Genomic DNA, 5,414 nt, shown 5'->3' with positions numbered 1-5,414 from the left:
GTCTCTGGACGGCTGTGGGGCCGAGCGGCGAGCGTTAAAGCACTCAGTTTCGGTCCAGTAGGAGGCCTTTATTGACTAAAATGTAACATAACGACCTATGTGAATTTGGCAGGACTTTTTAGCGCCTACTTTTCAGCTACTGGGCTAAGATTTGAAACAAATGATCGGTGGGAATCCAGCTTTCAGGGGAGGCCTCTTCAAAGCCTCTCGGAGGTCATGGGGCCGAACGGCGACCGTCAAAGCACTCGGTTTCGCTCCAGTCGTAGGCCTTTATTGACTAAATTGTAACATGACAACCTATGTGGCTTTGGCAGGAATTTTTAGCGCTTACTTTTGAGCCAGTGGGCTAAGATTTGAAACATACGATCGGTGGGAATGCAGCTTTCAGGGGAGGCCTCCCCCGACTCTCTGGACGGCTGTGGGGCCGAACGGCGAGCGTCAAAGCACTCGGTTTCGCTCCAGTAGTAGGCCTTTATTGACTAAATTGTAACATGACGACCTATGTGATTTTGGCAGAACGTTTTAGCGCTTACTTTTGAGCTAGTGGGCTAAGTTTTGAAACAAACGATCGGTGGCAATCCAGCTTTCAGGGGAGGCCTCCCCCGAGTCTCTGGACGGCTGTGGGCCCGAACGGCGAGCGTCAAAGCACTCGGTTTCTCTCCAGTTGTAGGTCTTTATTGAGTAAATTGTAACATGACGACCTATGTGAATTTGGCAGGACTTTTTAGCGCCTACTTTTCAGCTACTGGGCTAATATTTGAAACAAACGATCAGTGGGAATCCAGCTTTCAGGGGAGGCCTCTTCCAAGCCTCTCGGAGGTCGTGGGGCCGAACGGCGACCGTCAAAGCACTCGGTTTCGCTCGATTACCATGACGACCGATTTGACTTCGGCACCACTTTAGGTCGCTTAATTTCAGCCTAGCGGGCTAGGAATTCACACAGACAAGCCTTGGGAATCCAGCTTTCAAGGGAGGCCTCTTCCAAGCCTCTTGGAGCTCGTGGGGCCGAACGGCGAGCGTCAAAGCACTCGGTTTCGCTCCATTAGTAGGCCTTTATTGACTAAATTGTAACATGACGACCTATGTGAATTTGGCAGGACTTTATAGCGCTTACTTTTGAGCTAGTGGGCTACGATTTGAAACAAACGATCGGTGGGAATCCAGCTTTCAGGGGAGGCCTCCCCCGAGTCTCTGGACGGCTGTGGGGCCGAACGGCGAGCGTCAAAGCACTCGGTTTCGCTCCAGTAGTAGGCCTTTATTGACTAAATTGTAACATGACGACCTATGTGATTTTGGCAGAACGTTTTAGCGCTTACTTTTGAGCTAGTGGGCTAAGTTTTGAAACAAACGATCGGTGGCAATCCAGCTTTCAGGGGAGGCCTCCCCCGAGTCTCTGGACAGCTGTGGGGCCGAACGGCGAGCGTCAAAGCACTCGGTTTCGCTCCAGTAGTAGGCCTTTATTGACTAAATTGTAACATGACGACCTATGTGATTTTGGCAGAACGTTTTAGCGCTTACTTTTGAGCTAGTGGGCTAAGTTTTGAAACAAACGATCGGTGGCAATCCAGCTTTCAGGGGAGGCCTCCCCCGAGTCTCTGGACGGCTGTGGGGCCGAACGGCGAGCGTCAAAGCACTCGGTTTCTCTCCAGTTGTAGGTCTTTATTGAGTAAATTGTAACATGACGACCTATGTGAATTTGGCAGGACTTTTTAGCGCCTACTTTTCAGCTACTGGGCTAATATTTGAAACAAACGATCAGTGGGAATCCAGCTTTCAGGGGAGGCCTCTTCCAAGCCTCTCGGAGGTCGTGGGGCCGAACGGCGACCGTCAAAGCACTCGGTTTCGCTCGATTACCATGACGACCGATTTGACTTCGGCACCACTTTAGGTCGCTTAATTTCAGCCTAGCGGGCTAGGAATTCACACAGACAAGCCTTGGGAATCCAGCTTTCAAGGGAGGCCTCTTCCAAGCCTCTTGGAGCTCGTGGGGCCGAACGGCGAGCGTCAAAGCACTCGGTTTCGCTCCATTAGTAGGCCTTTATTGACTAAATTGTAACATGACGACCTATGTGAATTTGGCAGGACTTTATAGCGCTTACTTTTGAGCTAGTGGGCTAAGATTTGAAACAAACGATCGGTGGGAATCCAGCTTTCAGGGGAGGCCTCCCCCGAGTCTCTGGACGGCTGTGGGGCCGAACGGCGAGCGTCAAAGCACTCGGTTTCGCTCCAGTAGTAGGCCTTTATTGACTAAATTGTAACATGACGACCTATGTGATTTTGGCAGAACGTTTTAGCGCTTACTTTTGAGCTAGTGGGCTAAGTTTTGAAACAAACGATCGGTGGGAATGCAGCTTTCAGGGGAGGCCTCCCCCGAGTCTCTGGACGGCTGTGGGGCCAAGCGGCGAGCGTTGAAGCACTCAGTTTCGCTCGAGTACCATGACGACCGATTTGACTTCGGCACGACTTTAGGTCGCTTAGTTTCAGCCTAGCGGGCTAGGAATTCACACAGACAAGCCTTGGGAATCCAGCTTTCAAGGGAGGCCTCTTCCAAGCCTCTCGGAGCTCGTGGGGCCGAACTGCGAGCGTCAAAGCACTCGGTTTTGCTCCAGTAATAGGCCTTTATTGACTAAATTGTAACATGACGACCTATGTGACTTTGGCAGGACTTTATAGCGCTTACTTTTGAGCTAGTGGGCTACGATTTGAAACAAACGATCGGTGGGAATCCAGCTTTCAGGGGAGGCCTCCCCCGAGTCTCTGGACGGCTGTGGGGCCGAACGGCGAGCGTCAAAGCACTCGGTTTCGCTCCAGTAGTAGGCCTTTATTTACTAAATTGTAACATGACGACCTATGTGACTTTGGCAGGACTTTTTAGCGCTTACGTTTGAGCTAGTGGGCTACGATTTGAAACAAACGATCGGTGGGAATCCAGCTTTCAGGGGAGGCCTCCCCCGAGTCTCTGGACGGCTGTGGGGGCGAACGGCGAGCATCAAAGCACTCGGTTTCGCTCCAGTAGTAGGCCTTTATTGAGTAAATTGTAACATGACGACCTATGTGATTTTGGCAGGACTTTTTAGCGCCTACTTTTCAGCTACCGGGCTAAGATTTGAAACAAACGATCGGTGGGAATCCAGCTTTCAGGGGAGGCCTCTTCCAAGCCTCTCGGAGGTCATGGGGCCGAACGGCGACCGTCAAAGCACTCGGTTTCGCTCCAGTCGTAGGCCTTTATTGACTAAATTCTAACATGACAACCTATGTGAATTTGGCAGGACGTTTTAGCGCTTACTTTTGAGCCAGTGGGCTAAGATTTGAAACAATCGATCGGGGGGAAAGCAGCTTTCAGGGGAGGCCTCCCCCGAGTCTCTGGACGGCTGTGGGGCCGAGCGGCGAGCGTTAAAGCACTCAGTTTCGCTCGAGTACCATGACGACCGATTTGACTTCGGCACTACTTTAGGTCGCTTAGTTTCAGCCTAGCGGGCTAGGAATTCACACAGACAAGCCTTGGGAATCCAGCTTTCAAGGGAGGCCTCTTCCAAGCCTCTCGGAGCTCGTGGGGCCGAACGGCGAGCGTCAAAGCACTCGGTTTTGCTCCAGTAATAGGCCTTTATTGACTAAATTGTAACATGACGACCTATGTGACTTTGGTAGGACTTTGTAGCGCTTACTTTTGAGCTAGTGGGCTAAGATTTGAAACAAACGATCGGTGGGAATCCAGCTTTCAGGGGAGGCATCCCCCGAGTCTCTGGACGGCTGTGCGGCCGAGCGGCGAGCGTTAAAGCACTCAGTTTCGGTCCAGTAGGAGGCCTTTATTGACTAAATTGTAACATAACGGCCTATGTGATTTTGGCAGGACTTTTTAGCGCCTACTTTTCAGCTACTGGGCTAAGATTTGAAACAAACGATCGGTGGGAATCCAGCTTTCAGGGGAGGCCTCTTCCAAGCCTCTCGGAGGTCGTGGGGCCGAACGGCGAGCGTCAAAGCACTCGGTTTCGCTCCAGTAGTAGGCCTTTATTGACTAAATTGTAACATGACAACCTATGTGACTTTGGCAGGACCTTTTAGCGCTTACCTTTGAGCTATTGCGCTAAGATTTGAAACAAACGATCGGTGGGAATCCAGCTTTCAGGGGAGGCCTCCCCCGAGTCTCTGGACGGCTGTGGGGCCGAACGGCGAGCGTCAAAGCACTCGGTTTCGCTCCAGTAGTAGGCCTTTATTGACTAAATTGTAACATGACGACCTATGTGATTTTGGCAGAACGTTTTAGCGCTTACTTTTGAGCTAGTGGGCTAAGTTTTGAAACAAACGATCGGTGGGAATGCAGCTTTCAGGGGAGGCCTCCCCCGAGTCTCTGGACGGCTGTGGGGCCAAGCGGCGAGCGTTGAAGCACTCAGTTTCGCTCGAGTACCATGACGACCGATTTGACTTCGGCACGACTTTAGGTCGCTTAGTTTCAGCCTAGCGGGCTAGGAATTCACACAGACAAGCCTTGGGAATCCAGCTTTCAAGGGAGGCCTCTTCCAAGCCTCTCGGAGCTCGTGGGGCCGAACTGCGAGCGTCAAAGCACTCGGTTTTGCTCCAGTAATAGGCCTTTATTGACTAAATTGTAACATGACGACCTATGTGACTTTGGCAGGACTTTATAGCGCTTACTTTTGAGCTAGTGGGCTACGATTTGAAACAAACGATCGGTGGGAATCCAGCTTTCAGGGGAGGCCTCCCCCGAGTCTCTGGACGGCTGTGGGGCCGAACGGCGAGCGTCAAAGCACTCGGTTTCGCTCCAGTAGTAGGCCTTTATTTACTAAATTGTAACATGACGACCTATGTGACTTTGGCAGGACTTTTTAGCGCTTACGTTTGAGCTAGTGGGCTACGATTTGAAACAAACGATCGGTGGGAATCCAGCTTTCAGGGGAGGCCTCCCCCGAGTCTCTGGACGGCTGTGGGGGCGAACGGCGAGCATCAAAGCACTCGGTTTCGCTCCAGTAGTAGGCCTTTATTGAGTAAATTGTAACATGACGACCTATGTGATTTTGGCAGGACTTTTTAGCGCCTACTTTTCAGCTACCGGGCTAAGATTTGAAACAAACGATCGGTGGGAATCCAGCTTTCAGGGGAGGCCTCTTCCAAGCCTCTCGGAGGTCATGGGGCCGAACGGCGACCGTCAAAGCACTCGGTTTCGCTCCAGTCGTAGGCCTTTATTGACTAAATTCTAACATGACAACCTATGTGAATTTGGCAGGACTTTTTAGCGCTTACTTTTGAGCCAGTGGGCTAAGATTTGAAACAATCGATCGGGGGGAAAGCAGCTTTCAGGGGAGGCCTCCCCCGAGTCTCTGGACGGCTGTGGGGCCGAGCGGCGAGCGTTAAAGCACTCAGTTTCGCTCGAGTACCATGACGACCGATTTGACTTCGGC

This window comes from Phycodurus eques, unplaced genomic scaffold (genome assembly GCF_024500275.1).
Source record: "Phycodurus eques isolate BA_2022a unplaced genomic scaffold, UOR_Pequ_1.1 contig_42, whole genome shotgun sequence".
Taxonomy (NCBI): Eukaryota; Metazoa; Chordata; class Actinopteri; order Syngnathiformes; family Syngnathidae; genus Phycodurus; species Phycodurus eques.
The sequence above is the reverse complement of the archived record's forward strand: the minus strand, read 5'-3'. Positions refer to the sequence as shown.